Source organism: Hyla sarda, unplaced genomic scaffold (assembly GCF_029499605.1).
Source record: "Hyla sarda isolate aHylSar1 unplaced genomic scaffold, aHylSar1.hap1 scaffold_1013, whole genome shotgun sequence".
Classification (NCBI taxonomy): Eukaryota; Metazoa; Chordata; class Amphibia; order Anura; family Hylidae; genus Hyla; species Hyla sarda.
The window spans coordinates 1-22,533 of NW_026607632.1; the positions used below are offsets into that span (position 1 = coordinate 1).

Here is a 22,533-nt window from a genome sequence, read left to right on the forward strand (position 1 = left end):
TGTAACCAAAGGGATTTGTGATGTCACCTAGAACCTTCACAGCAGCGACAGCTTTATGAGGAGCATCAGCACTGCTCTGCCTGAGCAGAACCATCACCGCCATAGGTTGTCAAATAACCCGGATTTAACCCACACAGGTAAGTCCAATGGGGTGCAGGCATGTCCTCTATGCTTACAGCTTCCCGTGGGTGTTGGTTTGATACCGTTTGGGGACAGCCAAGGAGGCATCTGCAGGCAACAAAGGTAGGTGTGTGCTTGTGTGTGTGTTTCCTATGCAGATCCTAAGCCCAGTGTCACATGCAAGTAGGAGGAGTAAGAAGGGTTCCTGGCAAATCCGGGTTATGGATTGCATTTAAAAAGGCCCCGTGGGAGTGCAATGGGCCCCTGTCTTGCTGCTTAGCAATAATGGTATGGGTTTAGGTTCTGCTGTGTGTACTGGTGGTTGACTGCCCCCCAGCCCAGAGTGTGCATGGAAAATTGTCTGGCAGCCTCCCTGACAGCAAGCAGTGATAGTGCCCATGAAGGGGACCTTGTTGGGCCCGCCCCTTTCACGGTTATCGCTTCTCGGCCTTTTGGCTAAGATCAAGTGTAGTATCTGTTCTTATCAGTTTAATATCTGATACGTCCCCTATCTGGGGACCATATATTAAATGGATTTTTGAGAACGGGGGCCGATTTCGAAGCTTGCTTCCGTCGCCCTATGCATTGACCCGATATGGCAGTATCTTCGGGTACAGTGCACCACCCCCTTACAGGGTTAAAAAGAAAGATTCCTACTTTCATTGCTACCTGCTTGCTGGCTAGCCAGCTAGCCAGCCCTGTGGGCCTTGCTGCTGCTGCAGCCAATAAACAAAAGGTGGTGCTGCTGCTGCTTCTGCTGCTTCTGCTTCTGCTTGTGTCTGGCCCCTGTTGGAGCGTCCAGGCACAGGACTTCTGCTGCTGCTGACTAAATGGCCTCCTTAATTGGATCATTTGAGTAGCCAGCACACCTGTGCAGGTAGGGCATGACATGATAGGCAGCTGCCTTGATAGCGGGTGGGTGCTGAATGTTCCTAATTGACAAAATAAGATTAATGCTTATGAAGAAATATAAAATCTCATCCCTTCCCCAATATCGCGCCACACCCCTACCCCTTAATTCCCTGGTTGAACGTGATGGACATATGTCTTTTTTCGACCGTACTAACTATGTAACTATGTAACATAACATGGGGGGGGGGGGGGTCTCCTGGCTGTTCACACAGGTGTGTCATTGCTGTACATTGACCATGCATTGCTTCTGTGGTATTGCAAAGGCAAAGACAAATGCTTCCAGCCATCCATTGCACTAATGGATTGGTCATCAGCTGGCTGTCTATGTCCCGCATCAATATAGACCAAAGTACAGAGGGTTAGGCTATGCTATTGTGCACCTACCTGATGCATCAGAAGGTGCGAGGCCCTTGCTAAATTCTGTGCACAGACTTTGAGATCTATGCTTTAGACTGTATCTAAACCTGCTCCAACATGGACTGACATTCTGGCCTACTTTCAGCCGATGCGACTTGTCTGTCGCTGAACAGTCGCTTTTTATGTATTCAGCACCTATGTATAATGTTGTAAAAATGCTCTAGAAGCTAAAGTCGCAGAAATGTCACACATATTTGGCCTGCAACTTTCTGTGCGACAAATTCAGACAGGAAAAATCAGTATAAATCCTTAGAAAATTATCCCCCAGTGTCTCCATCTGCTGGCGGTATTGAATAAGCATTGCTGCACTGATGGGGTATGCATTAGACGAAAAAAAAGAAGAAAAAGAAGAATAATACGCCCAGAAAAGAGGCGAAAAGGAGAAAAACGTAAAAAAACGTGAAAAAAAAGTAAGAGGAAGAGAAGGGAAAAAAAGGTGGAAATGGGTTTAAAAGTGATTTCGGCGGAGTAATATATATATATATATATATATATATATATATATATATATATATGCGCACACACACACATAGATATAAACGTATTCTCCGTTGAGATATTGCAGCCGCTGCTGTGTCCAGGCCCAGGAGCCTTAGCACTGTGCTGTGATGTCACTCAATACCACTGACATCACTAGGTGTAAACAACATCTCTCCTTTGCTGTGTATGTGACTATGGAGCTGTTTGGTGATGTCGTCTATTACGGCCTTCATAGAAGCAACAGGAGATTGTTGCATCCATCTTGAACCCTCAGAACTACAGTGCTATGATGTCACTCACTTCCACAGGCCTTGCAGAGTGTAAACAACAACAACCCAGCTTTGTTGTGTATGTAACCAAAGGGATTTGTGATGTCACCTAGAACCTTCACAGCAGCGACAGCTTTATGAGGAGCATCAGCACTGCTCTGCCTGAGCAGAACCATCACCGCCATAGGTTGTCAAATAACCCGGATTTAACCCACACAGGTAAGTCCAATGGGGTGCAGGCATGTCCTCTATGCTTACAGCTTCCCGTGGGTGTTGGTTTGATACCGTTTGGGGACAGCCAAGGAGGCATCTGCAGGCAACAAAGGTAGGTGTGTGCTTGTGTGTGTGTTTCCTATGCAGATCCTAAGCCCAGTGTCACATGCAAGTAGGAGGAGTAAGAAGGGTTCCTGGCAAATCCGGGTTATGGATTGCATTTAAAAAGGCCCCGTGGGAGTGCAATGGGCCCCTGTCTTGCTGCTTAGCAATAATGGTATGGGTTTAGGTTCTGCTGTGTGTACTGGTGGTTGACTGCCCCCCAGCCCAGAGTGTGCATGGAAAATTGTCTGGCAGCCTCCCTGACAGCAAGCAGTGATAGTGCCCATGAAGGGGACCTTGTTGGGCCCGCCCCTTTCACGGTTATCGCTTCTCGGCCTTTTGGCTAAGATCAAGTGTAGTATCTGTTCTTATCAGTTTAATATCTGATACGTCCCCTATCTGGGGACCATATATTAAATGGATTTTTGAGAACGGGGGCCGATTTCGAAGCTTGCTTCCGTCGCCCTATGCATTGACCCGATATGGCAGTATCTTCGGGTACAGTGCACCACCCCCTTACAGGGTTAAAAAGAAAGATTCCTACTTTCATTGCTACCTGCTTGCTGGCTAGCCAGCTAGCCAGCCCTGTGGGCCTTGCTGCTGCTGCAGCCAATAAACAAAAGGTGGTGCTGCTGCTGCTTCTGCTGCTTCTGCTTCTGCTTGTGTCTGGCCCCTGTTGGAGCGTCCAGGCACAGGACTTCTGCTGCTGCTGACTAAATGGCCTCCTTAATTGGATCATTTGAGTAGCCAGCACACCTGTGCAGGTAGGGCATGACATGATAGGCAGCTGCCTTGATAGCGGGTGGGTGCTGAATGTTCCTAATTGACAAAATAAGATTAATGCTTATGAAGAAATATAAAATCTCATCCCTTCCCCAATATCGCGCCACACCCCTACCCCTTAATTCCCTGGTTGAACGTGATGGACATATGTCTTTTTTCGACCGTACTAACTATGTAACTATGTAACATAACATGGGGGGGGGGGGGGTCTCCTGGCTGTTCACACAGGTGTGTCATTGCTGTACATTGACCATGCATTGCTTCTGTGGTATTGCAAAGGCAAAGACAAATGCTTCCAGCCATCCATTGCACTAATGGATTGGTCATCAGCTGGCTGTCTATGTCCCGCATCAATATAGACCAAAGTACAGAGGGTTAGGCTATGCTATTGTGCACCTACCTGATGCATCAGAAGGTGCGAGGCCCTTGCTAAATTCTGTGCACAGACTTTGAGATCTATGCTTTAGACTGTATCTAAACCTGCTCCAACATGGACTGACATTCTGGCCTACTTTCAGCCGATGCGACTTGTCTGTCGCTGAACAGTCGCTTTTTATGTATTCAGCACCTATGTATAATGTTGTAAAAATGCTCTAGAAGCTAAAGTCGCAGAAATGTCACACATATTTGGCCTGCAACTTTCTGTGCGACAAATTCAGACAGGAAAAATCAGTATAAATCCTTAGAAAATTATCCCCCAGTGTCTCCATCTGCTGGCGGTATTGAATAAGCATTGCTGCACTGATGGGGTATGCATTAGACGAAAAAAAAGAAGAAAAAGAAGAATAATACGCCCAGAAAAGAGGCGAAAAGGAGAAAAACGTAAAAAAACGTGAAAAAAAAGTAAGAGGAAGAGAAGGGAAAAAAAGGTGGAAATGGGTTTAAAAGTGATTTCGGCGGAGAAATATATATATATATATATATATATATATATATATATATATATATATATGCGCACACACACACATAGATATAAACGTATTCTCCGTTGAGATATTGCAGCCGCTGCTGTGTCCAGGCCCAGGAGCCTTAGCACTGTGCTGTGATGTCACTCAATACCACTGACATCACTAGGTGTAAACAACATCTCTCCTTTGCTGTGTATGTGACTATGGAGCTGTTTGGTGATGTCGTCTATTACGGCCTTCATAGAAGCAACAGGAGATTGTTGCATCCATCTTGAACCCTCAGAACTACAGTGCTATGATGTCACTCACTTCCACAGGCCTTGCAGAGTGTAAACAACAACAACCCAGCTTTGTTGTGTATGTAACCAAAGGGATTTGTGATGTCACCTAGAACCTTCACAGCAGCGACAGCTTTATGAGGAGCATCAGCACTGCTCTGCCTGAGCAGAACCATCACCGCCATAGGTTGTCAAATAACCCGGATTTAACCCACACAGGTAAGTCCAATGGGGTGCAGGCATGTCCTCTATGCTTACAGCTTCCCGTGGGTGTTGGTTTGATACCGTTTGGGGACAGCCAAGGAGGCATCTGCAGGCAACAAAGGTAGGTGTGTGCTTGTGTGTGTGTTTCCTATGCAGATCCTAAGCCCAGTGTCACATGCAAGTAGGAGGAGTAAGAAGGGTTCCTGGCAAATCCGGGTTATGGATTGCATTTAAAAAGGCCCCGTGGGAGTGCAATGGGCCCCTGTCTTGCTGCTTAGCAATAATGGTATGGGTTTAGGTTCTGCTGTGTGTACTGGTGGTTGACTGCCCCCCAGCCCAGAGTGTGCATGGAAAATTGTCTGGCAGCCTCCCTGACAGCAAGCAGTGATAGTGCCCATGAAGGGGACCTTGTTGGGCCCGCCCCTTTCACGGTTATCGCTTCTCGGCCTTTTGGCTAAGATCAAGTGTAGTATCTGTTCTTATCAGTTTAATATCTGATACGTCCCCTATCTGGGGACCATATATTAAATGGATTTTTGAGAACGGGGGCCGATTTCGAAGCTTGCTTCCGTCGCCCTATGCATTGACCCGATATGGCAGTATCTTCGGGTACAGTGCACCACCCCCTTACAGGGTTAAAAAGAAAGATTCCTACTTTCATTGCTACCTGCTTGCTGGCTAGCCAGCTAGCCAGCCCTGTGGGCCTTGCTGCTGCTGCAGCCAATAAACAAAAGGTGGTGCTGCTGCTGCTTCTGCTGCTTCTGCTTCTGCTTGTGTCTGGCCCCTGTTGGAGCGTCCAGGCACAGGACTTCTGCTGCTGCTGACTAAATGGCCTCCTTAATTGGATCATTTGAGTAGCCAGCACACCTGTGCAGGTAGGGCATGACATGATAGGCAGCTGCCTTGATAGCGGGTGGGTGCTGAATGTTCCTAATTGACAAAATAAGATTAATGCTTATGAAGAAATATAAAATCTCATCCCTTCCCCAATATCGCGCCACACCCCTACCCCTTAATTCCCTGGTTGAACGTGATGGACATATGTCTTTTTTCGACCGTACTAACTATGTAACTATGTAACATAACATGGGGGGGGGGGGGTCTCCTGGCTGTTCACACAGGTGTGTCATTGCTGTACATTGACCATGCATTGCTTCTGTGGTATTGCAAAGGCAAAGACAAATGCTTCCAGCCATCCATTGCACTAATGGATTGGTCATCAGCTGGCTGTCTATGTCCCGCATCAATATAGACCAAAGTACAGAGGGTTAGGCTATGCTATTGTGCACCTACCTGATGCATCAGAAGGTGCGAGGCCCTTGCTAAATTCTGTGCACAGACTTTGAGATCTATGCTTTAGACTGTATCTAAACCTGCTCCAACATGGACTGACATTCTGGCCTACTTTCAGCCGATGCGACTTGTCTGTCGCTGAACAGTCGCTTTTTATGTATTCAGCACCTATGTATAATGTTGTAAAAATGCTCTAGAAGCTAAAGTCGCAGAAATGTCACACATATTTGGCCTGCAACTTTCTGTGCGACAAATTCAGACAGGAAAAATCAGTATAAATCCTTAGAAAATTATCCCCCAGTGTCTCCATCTGCTGGCGGTATTGAATAAGCATTGCTGCACTGATGGGGTATGCATTAGACGAAAAAAAAGAAGAAAAAGAAGAATAATACGCCCAGAAAAGAGGCGAAAAGGAGAAAAACGTAAAAAAACGTGAAAAAAAAGTAAGAGGAAGAGAAGGGAAAAAAAGGTGGAAATGGGTTTAAAAGTGATTTCGGCGGAGAATATATATATATATATATATATATATATATATATATATATATATGCGCACACACACACATAGATATAAACGTATTCTCCGTTGAGATATTGCAGCCGCTGCTGTGTCCAGGCCCAGGAGCCTTAGCACTGTGCTGTGATGTCACTCAATACCACTGACATCACTAGGTGTAAACAACATCTCTCCTTTGCTGTGTATGTGACTATGGAGCTGTTTGGTGATGTCGTCTATTACGGCCTTCATAGAAGCAACAGGAGATTGTTGCATCCATCTTGAACCCTCAGAACTACAGTGCTATGATGTCACTCACTTCCACAGGCCTTGCAGAGTGTAAACAACAACAACCCAGCTTTGTTGTGTATGTAACCAAAGGGATTTGTGATGTCACCTAGAACCTTCACAGCAGCGACAGCTTTATGAGGAGCATCAGCACTGCTCTGCCTGAGCAGAACCATCACCGCCATAGGTTGTCAAATAACCCGGATTTAACCCACACAGGTAAGTCCAATGGGGTGCAGGCATGTCCTCTATGCTTACAGCTTCCCGTGGGTGTTGGTTTGATACCGTTTGGGGACAGCCAAGGAGGCATCTGCAGGCAACAAAGGTAGGTGTGTGCTTGTGTGTGTGTTTCCTATGCAGATCCTAAGCCCAGTGTCACATGCAAGTAGGAGGAGTAAGAAGGGTTCCTGGCAAATCCGGGTTATGGATTGCATTTAAAAAGGCCCCGTGGGAGTGCAATGGGCCCCTGTCTTGCTGCTTAGCAATAATGGTATGGGTTTAGGTTCTGCTGTGTGTACTGGTGGTTGACTGCCCCCCAGCCCAGAGTGTGCATGGAAAATTGTCTGGCAGCCTCCCTGACAGCAAGCAGTGATAGTGCCCATGAAGGGGACCTTGTTGGGCCCGCCCCTTTCACGGTTATCGCTTCTCGGCCTTTTGGCTAAGATCAAGTGTAGTATCTGTTCTTATCAGTTTAATATCTGATACGTCCCCTATCTGGGGACCATATATTAAATGGATTTTTGAGAACGGGGGCCGATTTCGAAGCTTGCTTCCGTCGCCCTATGCATTGACCCGATATGGCAGTATCTTCGGGTACAGTGCACCACCCCCTTACAGGGTTAAAAAGAAAGATTCCTACTTTCATTGCTACCTGCTTGCTGGCTAGCCAGCTAGCCAGCCCTGTGGGCCTTGCTGCTGCTGCAGCCAATAAACAAAAGGTGGTGCTGCTGCTGCTTCTGCTGCTTCTGCTTCTGCTTGTGTCTGGCCCCTGTTGGAGCGTCCAGGCACAGGACTTCTGCTGCTGCTGACTAAATGGCCTCCTTAATTGGATCATTTGAGTAGCCAGCACACCTGTGCAGGTAGGGCATGACATGATAGGCAGCTGCCTTGATAGCGGGTGGGTGCTGAATGTTCCTAATTGACAAAATAAGATTAATGCTTATGAAGAAATATAAAATCTCATCCCTTCCCCAATATCGCGCCACACCCCTACCCCTTAATTCCCTGGTTGAACGTGATGGACATATGTCTTTTTTCGACCGTACTAACTATGTAACTATGTAACATAACATGGGGGGGGGGGGGGTCTCCTGGCTGTTCACACAGGTGTGTCATTGCTGTACATTGACCATGCATTGCTTCTGTGGTATTGCAAAGGCAAAGACAAATGCTTCCAGCCATCCATTGCACTAATGGATTGGTCATCAGCTGGCTGTCTATGTCCCGCATCAATATAGACCAAAGTACAGAGGGTTAGGCTATGCTATTGTGCACCTACCTGATGCATCAGAAGGTGCGAGGCCCTTGCTAAATTCTGTGCACAGACTTTGAGATCTATGCTTTAGACTGTATCTAAACCTGCTCCAACATGGACTGACATTCTGGCCTACTTTCAGCCGATGCGACTTGTCTGTCGCTGAACAGTCGCTTTTTATGTATTCAGCACCTATGTATAATGTTGTAAAAATGCTCTAGAAGCTAAAGTCGCAGAAATGTCACACATATTTGGCCTGCAACTTTCTGTGCGACAAATTCAGACAGGAAAAATCAGTATAAATCCTTAGAAAATTATCCCCCAGTGTCTCCATCTGCTGGCGGTATTGAATAAGCATTGCTGCACTGATGGGGTATGCATTAGACGAAAAAAAAGAAGAAAAAGAAGAATAATACGCCCAGAAAAGAGGCGAAAAGGAGAAAAACGTAAAAAAACGTGAAAAAAAAGTAAGAGGAAGAGAAGGGAAAAAAAGGTGGAAATGGGTTTAAAAGTGATTTCGGCGGAGAAATATATATATATATATATATATATATATATATATATATATATATATGCGCACACACACACATAGATATAAACGTATTCTCCGTTGAGATATTGCAGCCGCTGCTGTGTCCAGGCCCAGGAGCCTTAGCACTGTGCTGTGATGTCACTCAATACCACTGACATCACTAGGTGTAAACAACATCTCTCCTTTGCTGTGTATGTGACTATGGAGCTGTTTGGTGATGTCGTCTATTACGGCCTTCATAGAAGCAACAGGAGATTGTTGCATCCATCTTGAACCCTCAGAACTACAGTGCTATGATGTCACTCACTTCCACAGGCCTTGCAGAGTGTAAACAACAACAACCCAGCTTTGTTGTGTATGTAACCAAAGGGATTTGTGATGTCACCTAGAACCTTCACAGCAGCGACAGCTTTATGAGGAGCATCAGCACTGCTCTGCCTGAGCAGAACCATCACCGCCATAGGTTGTCAAATAACCCGGATTTAACCCACACAGGTAAGTCCAATGGGGTGCAGGCATGTCCTCTATGCTTACAGCTTCCCGTGGGTGTTGGTTTGATACCGTTTGGGGACAGCCAAGGAGGCATCTGCAGGCAACAAAGGTAGGTGTGTGCTTGTGTGTGTGTTTCCTATGCAGATCCTAAGCCCAGTGTCACATGCAAGTAGGAGGAGTAAGAAGGGTTCCTGGCAAATCCGGGTTATGGATTGCATTTAAAAAGGCCCCGTGGGAGTGCAATGGGCCCCTGTCTTGCTGCTTAGCAATAATGGTATGGGTTTAGGTTCTGCTGTGTGTACTGGTGGTTGACTGCCCCCCAGCCCAGAGTGTGCATGGAAAATTGTCTGGCAGCCTCCCTGACAGCAAGCAGTGATAGTGCCCATGAAGGGGACCTTGTTGGGCCCGCCCCTTTCACGGTTATCGCTTCTCGGCCTTTTGGCTAAGATCAAGTGTAGTATCTGTTCTTATCAGTTTAATATCTGATACGTCCCCTATCTGGGGACCATATATTAAATGGATTTTTGAGAACGGGGGCCGATTTCGAAGCTTGCTTCCGTCGCCCTATGCATTGACCCGATATGGCAGTATCTTCGGGTACAGTGCACCACCCCCTTACAGGGTTAAAAAGAAAGATTCCTACTTTCATTGCTACCTGCTTGCTGGCTAGCCAGCTAGCCAGCCCTGTGGGCCTTGCTGCTGCTGCAGCCAATAAACAAAAGGTGGTGCTGCTGCTGCTTCTGCTGCTTCTGCTTCTGCTTGTGTCTGGCCCCTGTTGGAGCGTCCAGGCACAGGACTTCTGCTGCTGCTGACTAAATGGCCTCCTTAATTGGATCATTTGAGTAGCCAGCACACCTGTGCAGGTAGGGCATGACATGATAGGCAGCTGCCTTGATAGCGGGTGGGTGCTGAATGTTCCTAATTGACAAAATAAGATTAATGCTTATGAAGAAATATAAAATCTCATCCCTTCCCCAATATCGCGCCACACCCCTACCCCTTAATTCCCTGGTTGAACGTGATGGACATATGTCTTTTTTCGACCGTACTAACTATGTAACTATGTAACATAACATGGGGGGGGGGGGGGTCTCCTGGCTGTTCACACACGTGTGTCATTGCTGTACATTGACCATGCATTGCTTCTGTGGTATTGCAAAGGCAAAGACAAATGCTTCCAGCCATCCATTGCACTAATGGATTGGTCATCAGCTGGCTGTCTATGTCCCGCATCAATATAGACCAAAGTACAGAGGGTTAGGCTATGCTATTGTGCACCTACCTGATGCATCAGAAGGTGCGAGGCCCTTGCTAAATTCTGTGCACAGACTTTGAGATCTATGCTTTAGACTGTATCTAAACCTGCTCCAACATGGACTGACATTCTGGCCTACTTTCAGCCGATGCGACTTGTCTGTCGCTGAACAGTCGCTTTTTATGTATTCAGCACCTATGTATAATGTTGTAAAAATGCTCTAGAAGCTAAAGTCGCAGAAATGTCACACATATTTGGCCTGCAACTTTCTGTGCGACAAATTCAGACAGGAAAAATCAGTATAAATCCTTAGAAAATTATCCCCCAGTGTCTCCATCTGCTGGCGGTATTGAATAAGCATTGCTGCACTGATGGGGTATGCATTAGACGAAAAAAAAGAAGAAAAAGAAGAATAATACGCCCAGAAAAGAGGCGAAAAGGAGAAAAACGTAAAAAAACGTGAAAAAAAAGTAAGAGGAAGAGAAGGGAAAAAAAGGTGGAAATGGGTTTAAAAGTGATTTCGGCGGAGAATATATATATATATATATATATATATATATATATATATATATATATGCGCACACACACACATAGATATAAACGTATTCTCCGTTGAGATATTGCAGCCGCTGCTGTGTCCAGGCCCAGGAGCCTTAGCACTGTGCTGTGATGTCACTCAATACCACTGACATCACTAGGTGTAAACAACATCTCTCCTTTGCTGTGTATGTGACTATGGAGCTGTTTGGTGATGTCGTCTATTACGGCCTTCATAGAAGCAACAGGAGATTGTTGCATCCATCTTGAACCCTCAGAACTACAGTGCTATGATGTCACTCACTTCCACAGGCCTTGCAGAGTGTAAACAACAACAACCCAGCTTTGTTGTGTATGTAACCAAAGGGATTTGTGATGTCACCTAGAACCTTCACAGCAGCGACAGCTTTATGAGGAGCATCAGCACTGCTCTGCCTGAGCAGAACCATCACCGCCATAGGTTGTCAAATAACCCGGATTTAACCCACACAGGTAAGTCCAATGGGGTGCAGGCATGTCCTCTATGCTTACAGCTTCCCGTGGGTGTTGGTTTGATACCGTTTGGGGACAGCCAAGGAGGCATCTGCAGGCAACAAAGGTAGGTGTGTGCTTGTGTGTGTGTTTCCTATGCAGATCCTAAGCCCAGTGTCACATGCAAGTAGGAGGAGTAAGAAGGGTTCCTGGCAAATCCGGGTTATGGATTGCATTTAAAAAGGCCCCGTGGGAGTGCAATGGGCCCCTGTCTTGCTGCTTAGCAATAATGGTATGGGTTTAGGTTCTGCTGTGTGTACTGGTGGTTGACTGCCCCCCAGCCCAGAGTGTGCATGGAAAATTGTCTGGCAGCCTCCCTGACAGCAAGCAGTGATAGTGCCCATGAAGGGGACCTTGTTGGGCCCGCCCCTTTCACGGTTATCGCTTCTCGGCCTTTTGGCTAAGATCAAGTGTAGTATCTGTTCTTATCAGTTTAATATCTGATACGTCCCCTATCTGGGGACCATATATTAAATGGATTTTTGAGAACGGGGGCCGATTTCGAAGCTTGCTTCCGTCGCCCTATGCATTGACCCGATATGGCAGTATCTTCGGGTACAGTGCACCACCCCCTTACAGGGTTAAAAAGAAAGATTCCTACTTTCATTGCTACCTGCTTGCTGGCTAGCCAGCTAGCCAGCCCTGTGGGCCTTGCTGCTGCTGCAGCCAATAAACAAAAGGTGGTGCTGCTGCTGCTTCTGCTGCTTCTGCTTCTGCTTGTGTCTGGCCCCTGTTGGAGCGTCCAGGCACAGGACTTCTGCTGCTGCTGACTAAATGGCCTCCTTAATTGGATCATTTGAGTAGCCAGCACACCTGTGCAGGTAGGGCATGACATGATAGGCAGCTGCCTTGATAGCGGGTGGGTGCTGAATGTTCCTAATTGACAAAATAAGATTAATGCTTATGAAGAAATATAAAATCTCATCCCTTCCCCAATATCGCGCCACACCCCTACCCCTTAATTCCCTGGTTGAACGTGATGGACATATGTCTTTTTTCGACCGTACTAACTATGTAACTATGTAACATAACATGGGGGGGGGGGGTCTCCTGGCTGTTCACACAGGTGTGTCATTGCTGTACATTGACCATGCATTGCTTCTGTGGTATTGCAAAGGCAAAGACAAATGCTTCCAGCCATCCATTGCACTAATGGATTGGTCATCAGCTGGCTGTCTATGTCCCGCATCAATATAGACCAAAGTACAGAGGGTTAGGCTATGCTATTGTGCACCTACCTGATGCATCAGAAGGTGCGAGGCCCTTGCTAAATTCTGTGCACAGACTTTGAGATCTATGCTTTAGACTGTATCTAAACCTGCTCCAACATGGACTGACATTCTGGCCTACTTTCAGCCGATGCGACTTGTCTGTCGCTGAACAGTCGCTTTTTATGTATTCAGCACCTATGTATAATGTTGTAAAAATGCTCTAGAAGCTAAAGTCGCAGAAATGTCACACATATTTGGCCTGCAACTTTCTGTGCGACAAATTCAGACAGGAAAAATCAGTATAAATCCTTAGAAAATTATCCCCCAGTGTCTCCATCTGCTGGCGGTATTGAATAAGCATTGCTGCACTGATGGGGTATGCATTAGACGAAAAAAAAGAAGAAAAAGAAGAATAATACGCCCAGAAAAGAGGCGAAAAGGAGAAAAACGTAAAAAAACGTGAAAAAAAAGTAAGAGGAAGAGAAGGGAAAAAAAGGTGGAAATGGGTTTAAAAGTGATTTCGGCGGAGAAATATATATATATATATATATATATATATATATATATATATATATGCGCACACACACACATAGATATAAACGTATTCTCCGTTGAGATATTGCAGCCGCTGCTGTGTCCAGGCCCAGGAGCCTTAGCACTGTGCTGTGATGTCACTCAATACCACTGACATCACTAGGTGTAAACAACATCTCTCCTTTGCTGTGTATGTGACTATGGAGCTGTTTGGTGATGTCGTCTATTACGGCCTTCATAGAAGCAACAGGAGATTGTTGCATCCATCTTGAACCCTCAGAACTACAGTGCTATGATGTCACTCACTTCCACAGGCCTTGCAGAGTGTAAACAACAACAACCCAGCTTTGTTGTGTATGTAACCAAAGGGATTTGTGATGTCACCTAGAACCTTCACAGCAGCGACAGCTTTATGAGGAGCATCAGCACTGCTCTGCCTGAGCAGAACCATCACCGCCATAGGTTGTCAAATAACCCGGATTTAACCCACACAGGTAAGTCCAATGGGGTGCAGGCATGTCCTCTATGCTTACAGCTTCCCGTGGGTGTTGGTTTGATACCGTTTGGGGACAGCCAAGGAGGCATCTGCAGGCAACAAAGGTAGGTGTGTGCTTGTGTGTGTGTTTCCTATGCAGATCCTAAGCCCAGTGTCACATGCAAGTAGGAGGAGTAAGAAGGGTTCCTGGCAAATCCGGGTTATGGATTGCATTTAAAAAGGCCCCGTGGGAGTGCAATGGGCCCCTGTCTTGCTGCTTAGCAATAATGGTATGGGTTTAGGTTCTGCTGTGTGTACTGGTGGTTGACTGCCCCCCAGCCCAGAGTGTGCATGGAAAATTGTCTGGCAGCCTCCCTGACAGCAAGCAGTGATAGTGCCCATGAAGGGGACCTTGTTGGGCCCGCCCCTTTCACGGTTATCGCTTCTCGGCCTTTTGGCTAAGATCAAGTGTAGTATCTGTTCTTATCAGTTTAATATCTGATACGTCCCCTATCTGGGGACCATATATTAAATGGATTTTTGAGAACGGGGGCCGATTTCGAAGCTTGCTTCCGTCGCCCTATGCATTGACCCGATATGGCAGTATCTTCGGGTACAGTGCACCACCCCCTTACAGGGTTAAAAAGAAAGATTCCTACTTTCATTGCTACCTGCTTGCTGGCTAGCCAGCTAGCCAGCCCTGTGGGCCTTGCTGCTGCTGCAGCCAATAAACAAAAGGTGGTGCTGCTGCTGCTTCTGCTGCTTCTGCTTCTGCTTGTGTCTGGCCCCTGTTGGAGCGTCCAGGCACAGGACTTCTGCTGCTGCTGACTAAATGGCCTCCTTAATTGGATCATTTGAGTAGCCAGCACACCTGTGCAGGTAGGGCATGACATGATAGGCAGCTGCCTTGATAGCGGGTGGGTGCTGAATGTTCCTAATTGACAAAATAAGATTAATGCTTATGAAGAAATATAAAATCTCATCCCTTCCCCAATATCGCGCCACACCCCTACCCCTTAATTCCCTGGTTGAACGTGATGGACATATGTCTTTTTTCGACCGTACTAACTATGTAACTATGTAACATAACATGGGGGGGGGGGGGGTCTCCTGGCTGTTCACACAGGTGTGTCATTGCTGTACATTGACCATGCATTGCTTCTGTGGTATTGCAAAGGCAAAGACAAATGCTTCCAGCCATCCATTGCACTAATGGATTGGTCATCAGCTGGCTGTCTATGTCCCGCATCAATATAGACCAAAGTACAGAGGGTTAGGCTATGCTATTGTGCACCTACCTGATGCATCAGAAGGTGCGAGGCCCTTGCTAAATTCTGTGCACAGACTTTGAGATCTATGCTTTAGACTGTATCTAAACCTGCTCCAACATGGACTGACATTCTGGCCTACTTTCAGCCGATGCGACTTGTCTGTCGCTGAACAGTCGCTTTTTATGTATTCAGCACCTATGTATAATGTTGTAAAAATGCTCTAGAAGCTAAAGTCGCAGAAATGTCACACATATTTGGCCTGCAACTTTCTGTGCGACAAATTCAGACAGGAAAAATCAGTATAAATCCTTAGAAAATTATCCCCCAGTGTCTCCATCTGCTGGCGGTATTGAATAAGCATTGCTGCACTGATGGGGTATGCATTAGACGAAAAAAAAGAAGAAAAAGAAGAATAATACGCCCAGAAAAGAGGCGAAAAGGAGAAAAACGTAAAAAAACGTGAAAAAAAAGTAAGAGGAAGAGAAGGGAAAAAAAGGTGGAAATGGGTTTAAAAGTGAATTTCGGCGGAGAAATATATATATATATATATATATATATATATATATATATATATATATGCGCACACACACACATAGATATAAACGTATTCTCCGTTGAGATATTGCAGCCGCTGCTGTGTCCAGGCCCAGGAGCCTTAGCACTGTGCTGTGATGTCACTCAATACCACTGACATCACTAGGTGTAAACAACATCTCTCCTTTGCTGTGTATGTGACTATGGAGCTGTTTGGTGATGTCGTCTATTACGGCCTTCATAGAAGCAACAGGAGATTGTTGCATCCATCTTGAACCCTCAGAACTACAGTGCTATGATGTCACTCACTTCCACAGGCCTTGCAGAGTGTAAACAACAACAACCCAGCTTTGTTGTGTATGTAACCACAGGGATTTGTGATGTCACCTAGAACCTTCACAGCAGCGACAGCTTTATGAGGAGCATCAGCACTGCTCTGCCTGAGCAGAACCATCACCGCCATAGGTTGTCAAATAACCCGGATTTAACCCACACAGGTAAGTCCAATGGGGTGCAGGCATGTCCTCTATGCTTACAGCTTCCCGTGGGTGTTGGTTTGATACCGTTTGGGGACAGCCAAGGAGGCATCTGCAGGCAACAAAGGTAGGTGTGTGCTTGTGTGTGTGTTTCCTATGCAGATCCTAAGCCCAGTGTCACATGCAAGTAGGAGGAGTAAGAAGGGTTCCTGGCAAATCCGGGTTATGGATTGCATTTAAAAAGGCCCCGTGGGAGTGCAATGGGCCCCTGTCTTGCTGCTTAGCAATAATGGTATGGGTTTAGGTTCTGCTGTGTGTACTGGTGGTTGACTGCCCCCCAGCCCAGAGTGTGCATGGAAAATTGTCTGGCAGCCTCCCTGACAGCAAGCAGTGATAGTGCCCATGAAGGGGACCTTGTTGGGCCCGCCCCTTTCACGGTTATCGCTTCTCGGCCTTTTGGCTAAGATCAAGTGTAGTATCTGTTCTTATCAGTTTAATATCTGATACGTCCCCTATCTGGGGACCATATATTAAATGGATTTTTGAGAACGGGGGCCGATTTCGAAGCTTGCTTCCGTCGCCCTATGCATTGACCCGATATGGCAGTATCTTCGGGTACAGTGCACCACCCCCTTACAGGGTTAAAAAGAAAGATTCCTACTTTCATTGCTACCTGCTTGCTGGCTAGCCAGCTAGCCAGCCCTGTGGGCCTTGCTGCTGCTGCAGCCAATAAACAAAAGGTGGTGCTGCTGCTGCTTCTGCTGCTTCTGCTTCTGCTTGTGTCTGGCCCCTGTTGGAGCGTCCAGGCACAGGACTTCTGCTGCTGCTGACTAAATGGCCTCCTTAATTGGATCATTTGAGTAGCCAGCACACCTGTGCAGGTAGGGCATGACATGATAGGCAGCTGCCTTGATAGCGGGTGGGTGCTGAATGTTCCTAATTGACAAAATAAGATTAATGCTTATGAAGAAATATAAAATCTCATCCCTTCCCCAATATCGCGCCACACCCCTACCCCTTAATTCCCTGGTTGAACGTGATGGACATATGTCTTTTTTCGACCGTACTAACTATGTAACTATGTAACATAACATGGGGGGGGGGGGGGGTCTCCTGGCTGTTCACACAGGTGTGTCATTGCTGTACATTGACCATGCATTGCTTCTGTGGTATTGCAAAGGCAAAGACAAATGCTTCCAGCCATCCATTGCACTAATGGATTGGTCATCAGCTGGCTGTCTATGTCCCGCATCAATATAGACCAAAGTACAGAGGGTTAGGCTATGCTATTGTGCACCTACCTGATGCATCAGAAGGTGCGAGGCCCTTGCTAAATTCTGTGCACAGACTTTGAGATCTATGCTTTAGACTGTATCTAAACCTGCTCCAACATGGACTGACATTCTGGCCTACTTTCAGCCGATGCGACTTGTCTGTCGCTGAACAGTCGCTTTTTATGTATTCAGCACCTATGTATAATGTTGTAAAAATGCTCTAGAAGCTAAAGTCGCAGAAATGTCACACATATTTGGCCTGCAACTTTCTGTGCGACAAATTCAGACAGGAAAAATCAGTATAAATCCTTAGAAAATTATCCCCCAGTGTCTCCATCTGCTGGCGGTATTGAATAAGCATTGCTGCACTGATGGGGTATGCATTAGACGAAAAAAAAGAAGAAAAAGAAGAATAATACGCCCAGAAAAGAGGCGAAAAGGAGAAAAACGTAAAAAAACGTGAAAAAAAAGTAAGAGGAAGAGAAGGGAAAAAAAGGTGGAAATGGGTTTAAAAGTGATTTCGGCGGAGAAATATATATATATATATATATATATATATATATATATATATATATATGCGCACACACACACATAGATATAAACGTATTCTCCGTTGAGATATTGCAGCCGCTGCTGTGTCCAGGCCCAGGAGCCTTAGCACTGTGCTGTGATGTCACTCAATACCACTGACATCACTAGGTGTAAACAACATCTCTCCTTTGCTGTGTATGTGACTATGGAGCTGTTTGGTGATGTCGTCTATTACGGCCTTCATAGAAGCAACAGGAGATTGTTGCATCCATCTTGAACCCTCAGAACTACAGTGCTATGATGTCACTCACTTCCACAGGCCTTGCAGAGTGTAAACAACAACAACCCAGCTTTGTTGTGTATGTAACCAAAGGGATTTGTGATGTCACCTAGAACCTTCACAGCAGCGACAGCTTTATGAGGAGCATCAGCACTGCTCTGCCTGAGCAGAACCATCACCGCCATAGGTTGTCAAATAACCCGGATTTAACCCACACAGGTAAGTCCAATGGGGTGCAGGCATGTCCTCTATGCTTACAGCTTCCCGTGGGTGTTGGTTTGATACCGTTTGGGGACAGCCAAGGAGGCATCTGCAGGCAACAAAGGTAGGTGTGTGCTTGTGTGTGTGTTTCCTATGCAGATCCTAAGCCCAGTGTCACATGCAAGTAGGAGGAGTAAGAAGGGTTCCTGGCAAATCCGGGTTATGGATTGCATTTAAAAAGGCCCCGTGGGAGTGCAATGGGCCCCTGTCTTGCTGCTTAGCAATAATGGTATGGGTTTAGGTTCTGCTGTGTGTACTGGTGGTTGACTGCCCCCCAGCCCAGAGTGTGCATGGAAAATTGTCTGGCAGCCTCCCTGACAGCAAGCAGTGATAGTGCCCATGAAGGGGACCTTGTTGGGCCCGCCCCTTTCACGGTTATCGCTTCTCGGCCTTTTGGCTAAGATCAAGTGTAGTATCTGTTCTTATCAGTTTTTCATGCCGGTGGACCGTAACGCCGATATGGGGCTGGTGGGGATGGGTGCTGCATGGAGGATGCAGGTGTACCAGGGCTTTCCGGGGCTGGTTCTGAGGAATCAGCTCAACGGCTGCCCCGATGTGACCTGTTCCCTCCGGGTCTCGCCATGAGGCTGAGAGGGTCTAGAGCCGAGGTACTTTTGTGCCTCGGGGAGTGGTGACCCCGAGGTGCCGAAACTCACTGGGAGGATAGACTCACTGAGTTGAAGCACGGGCACCATAATCTCTTCACCTTGTGGCACTCACCTCTTGATTCCCGGCCTTCTGGCTAGGATCAGAGAAATTTTTATAGATCCGGCCGGATGTCCGGGCAGTATATCTGTACACATTCACTTATTTATTTATTTTTTGTCTCACTGTGTCACTTTTTGCGTGTTGTGTGTTCACAGGATTTGTCAGGATGCGGTAGCCCTTCTGGGTGTCCCTCCTGGCGGTCTAGGGGAGGTGTGTGTGGCCATTAGGTTCCGCACCTCCCTGCAAACACCCCGGGTACTCCTGCTTTGGCAGGGTACCTACCGTAATTGGCTCTGCGGGCAGATACCTTGGCTAACGCCAAGGGGGATGCCGGGAGCATTTGTGGTCCCCTAGTAGCTTCGGCGAAAAGGGACATCGAACCTGGAACCTCGCAGGTACCTTTTGGTCCGGAGGCGAAGGGTAAGGTTTGTTGGGGGGCCTCTCTCCTATCGGAGAAGGGCTTGCGATAGACCGCATCCTTTGTGCACGTTTTTTTAGTGTAACACGTTTGCACTTTTTCTTGCACTTTGGGTGAATCGAAAGCACGTTCCTCGGCTTTAAAAAAAAAAAAATCTGTTCTTATCAGTTTAATATCTGATACGTCCCCTATCTGGGGACCATATATTAAATGGATTTTTGAGAACGGGGGCCGATTTCGAAGCTTGCTTCCGTCGCCCTATGCATTGACCCGATATGGCAGTATCTTCGGGTACAGTGCACCACCCCCTTACAGGGTTAAAAAGAAAGATTCCTACTTTCATTGCTACCTGCTTGCTGGCTAGCCAGCTAGCCAGCCCTGTGGGCCTTGCTGCTGCTGCAGCCAATAAACAAAAGGTGGTGCTGCTGCTGCTTCTGCTGCTTCTGCTTCTGCTTGTGTCTGGCCCCTGTTGGAGCGTCCAGGCACAGGACTTCTGCTGCTGCTGACTAAATGGCCTCCTTAATTGGATCATTTGAGTAGCCAGCACACCTGTGCAGGTAGGGCATGACATGATAGGCAGCTGCCTTGATAGCGGGTGGGTGCTGAATGTTCCTAATTGACAAAATAAGATTAATGCTTATGAAGAAATATAAAATCTCATCCCTTCCCCAATATCGCGCCACACCCCTACCCCTTAATTCCCTGGTTGAACGTGATGGACATATGTCTTTTTTCGACCGTACTAACTATGTAACTATGTAACATAACATGGGGGGGGGGGGTCTCCTGGCTGTTCACACAGGTGTGTCATTGCTGTACATTGACCATGCATTGCTTCTGTGGTATTGCAAAGGCAAAGACAAATGCTTCCAGCCATCCATTGCACTAATGGATTGGTCATCAGCTGGCTGTCTATGTCCCGCATCAATATAGACCAAAGTACAGAGGGTTAGGCTATGCTATTGTGCACCTACCTGATGCATCAGAAGGTGCGAGGCCCTTGCTAAATTCTGTGCACAGACTTTGAGATCTATGCTTTAGACTGTATCTAAACCTGCTCCAACATGGACTGACATTCTGGCCTACTTTCAGCCGATGCGACTTGTCTGTCGCTGAACAGTCGCTTTTTATGTATTCAGCACCTATGTATAATGTTGTAAAAATGCTCTAGAAGCTAAAGTCGCAGAAATGTCACACATATTTGGCCTGCAACTTTCTGTGCGACAAATTCAGACAGGAAAAATCAGTATAAATCCTTAGAAAATTATCCCCCAGTGTCTCCATCTGCTGGCGGTATTGAATAAGCATTGCTGCACTGATGGGGTATGCATTAGACGAAAAAAAAGAAGAAAAAGAAGAATAATACGCCCAGAAAAGAGGCGAAAAGGAGAAAAACGTAAAAAAACGTGAAAAAAAAGTAAGAGGAAGAGAAGGGAAAAAAAGGTGGAAATGGGTTTAAAAGTGATTTCGGCGGAGAAATATATATATATATATATATATATATATATATATATATATATGCGCACACACACACATAGATATAAACGTATTCTCCGTTGAGATATTGCAGCCGCTGCTGTGTCCAGGCCCAGGAGCCTTAGCACTGTGCTGTGATGTCACTCAATACCACTGACATCACTAGGTGTAAACAACATCTCTCCTTTGCTGTGTATGTGACTATGGAGCTGTTTGGTGATGTCGTCTATTACGGCCTTCATAGAAGCAACAGGAGATTGTTGCATCCATCTTGAACCCTCAGAACTACAGTGCTATGATGTCACTCACTTCCACAGGCCTTGCAGAGTGTAAACAACAACAACCCAGCTTTGTTGTGTATGTAACCAAAGGGATTTGTGATGTCACCTAGAACCTTCACAGCAGCGACAGCTTTATGAGGAGCATCAGCACTGCTCTGCCTGAGCAGAACCATCACCGCCATAGGTTGTCAAATAACCCGGATTTAACCCACACAGGTAAGTCCAATGGGGTGCAGGCATGTCCTCTATGCTTACAGCTTCCCGTGGGTGTTGGTTTGATACCGTTTGGGGACAGCCAAGGAGGCATCTGCAGGCAACAAAGGTAGGTGTGTGCTTGTGTGTGTGTTTCCTATGCAGATCCTAAGCCCAGTGTCACATGCAAGTAGGAGGAGTAAGAAGGGTTCCTGGCAAATCCGGGTTATGGATTGCATTTAAAAAGGCCCCGTGGGAGTGCAATGGGCCCCTGTCTTGCTGCTTAGCAATAATGGTATGGGTTTAGGTTCTGCTGTGTGTACTGGTGGTTGACTGCCCCCCAGCCCAGAGTGTGCATGGAAAATTGTCTGGCAGCCTCCCTGACAGCAAGCAGTGATAGTGCCCATGAAGGGGACCTTGTTGGGCCCGCCCCTTTCACGGTTATCGCTTCTCGGCCTTTTGGCTAAGATCAAGTGTAGTATCTGTTCTTATCAGTTTAATATCTGATACGTCCCCTATCTGGGGACCATATATTAAATGGATTTTTGAGAACGGGGGCCGATTTCGAAGCTTGCTTCCGTCGCCCTATGCATTGACCCGATATGGCAGTATCTTCGGGTACAGTGCACCACCCCCTTACAGGGTTAAAAAGAAAGATTCCTACTTTCATTGCTACCTGCTTGCTGGCTAGCCAGCTAGCCAGCCCTGTGGGCCTTGCTGCTGCTGCAGCCAATAAACAAAAGGTGGTGCTGCTGCTGCTTCTGCTGCTTCTGCTTCTGCTTGTGTCTGGCCCCTGTTGGAGCGTCCAGGCACAGGACTTCTGCTGCTGCTGACTAAATGGCCTCCTTAATTGGATCATTTGAGTAGCCAGCACACCTGTGCAGGTAGGGCATGACATGATAGGCAGCTGCCTTGATAGCGGGTGGGTGCTGAATGTTCCTAATTGACAAAATAAGATTAATGCTTATGAAGAAATATAAAATCTCATCCCTTCCCCAATATCGCGCCACACCCCTACCCCTTAATTCCC

The 22,533-nt window shown here is 46.7% G+C and overlaps 10 non-coding genes and 1 pseudogene across 10 annotated transcripts; all 11 read left to right on the forward strand.

Moving 5' to 3' along the window:
• Window positions 1-556: 556 nt before the first annotated feature.
• LOC130298690 (U2 spliceosomal RNA) lies at window positions 557-747 on the forward strand. The gene has a single exon (XR_008850002.1). It is a non-coding gene; the product is annotated as a U2 spliceosomal RNA (small nuclear RNA).
• A 2,089-nt stretch (window positions 748-2,836) lies between these two features.
• Window positions 2,837-3,027, forward strand: LOC130298705 (U2 spliceosomal RNA). The gene has a single exon (XR_008850014.1). It is a non-coding gene; the product is annotated as a U2 spliceosomal RNA (small nuclear RNA).
• Window positions 3,028-5,120: 2,093 nt separating this feature from the next.
• LOC130298717 (U2 spliceosomal RNA) lies at window positions 5,121-5,311 on the forward strand. Its single transcript, XR_008850025.1, has one exon. It is a non-coding gene; the product is annotated as a U2 spliceosomal RNA (small nuclear RNA).
• A 2,087-nt stretch (window positions 5,312-7,398) lies between these two features.
• LOC130298728 (U2 spliceosomal RNA) lies at window positions 7,399-7,589 on the forward strand. The gene has a single exon (XR_008850036.1). It is a non-coding gene; the product is annotated as a U2 spliceosomal RNA (small nuclear RNA).
• A 2,091-nt stretch (window positions 7,590-9,680) lies between these two features.
• On the forward strand, window positions 9,681-9,871 carry LOC130298740 (U2 spliceosomal RNA). The gene has a single exon (XR_008850047.1). It is a non-coding gene; the product is annotated as a U2 spliceosomal RNA (small nuclear RNA).
• Window positions 9,872-11,961: 2,090 nt separating this feature from the next.
• LOC130298694 (U2 spliceosomal RNA) lies at window positions 11,962-12,152 on the forward strand. Its single transcript, XR_008850004.1, has one exon. It is a non-coding gene; the product is annotated as a U2 spliceosomal RNA (small nuclear RNA).
• A 2,087-nt stretch (window positions 12,153-14,239) lies between these two features.
• On the forward strand, window positions 14,240-14,430 carry LOC130298695 (U2 spliceosomal RNA). The gene has a single exon (XR_008850005.1). It is a non-coding gene; the product is annotated as a U2 spliceosomal RNA (small nuclear RNA).
• Window positions 14,431-16,522: 2,092 nt separating this feature from the next.
• On the forward strand, window positions 16,523-16,713 carry LOC130298696 (U2 spliceosomal RNA). Its single transcript, XR_008850006.1, has one exon. It is a non-coding gene; the product is annotated as a U2 spliceosomal RNA (small nuclear RNA).
• Window positions 16,714-18,805: 2,092 nt separating this feature from the next.
• LOC130298691 (U2 spliceosomal RNA) lies at window positions 18,806-18,993 on the forward strand. Its single transcript, XR_008850003.1, has one exon. It is a non-coding gene; the product is annotated as a U2 spliceosomal RNA (small nuclear RNA).
• Window positions 18,994-19,686: 693 nt separating this feature from the next.
• Window positions 19,687-19,861, forward strand: LOC130298745 (U2 spliceosomal RNA; annotated as a pseudogene).
• Window positions 19,862-21,946: 2,085 nt separating this feature from the next.
• Window positions 21,947-22,137, forward strand: LOC130298697 (U2 spliceosomal RNA). The gene has a single exon (XR_008850007.1). It is a non-coding gene; the product is annotated as a U2 spliceosomal RNA (small nuclear RNA).
• Window positions 22,138-22,533: the final 396 nt, after the last annotated feature.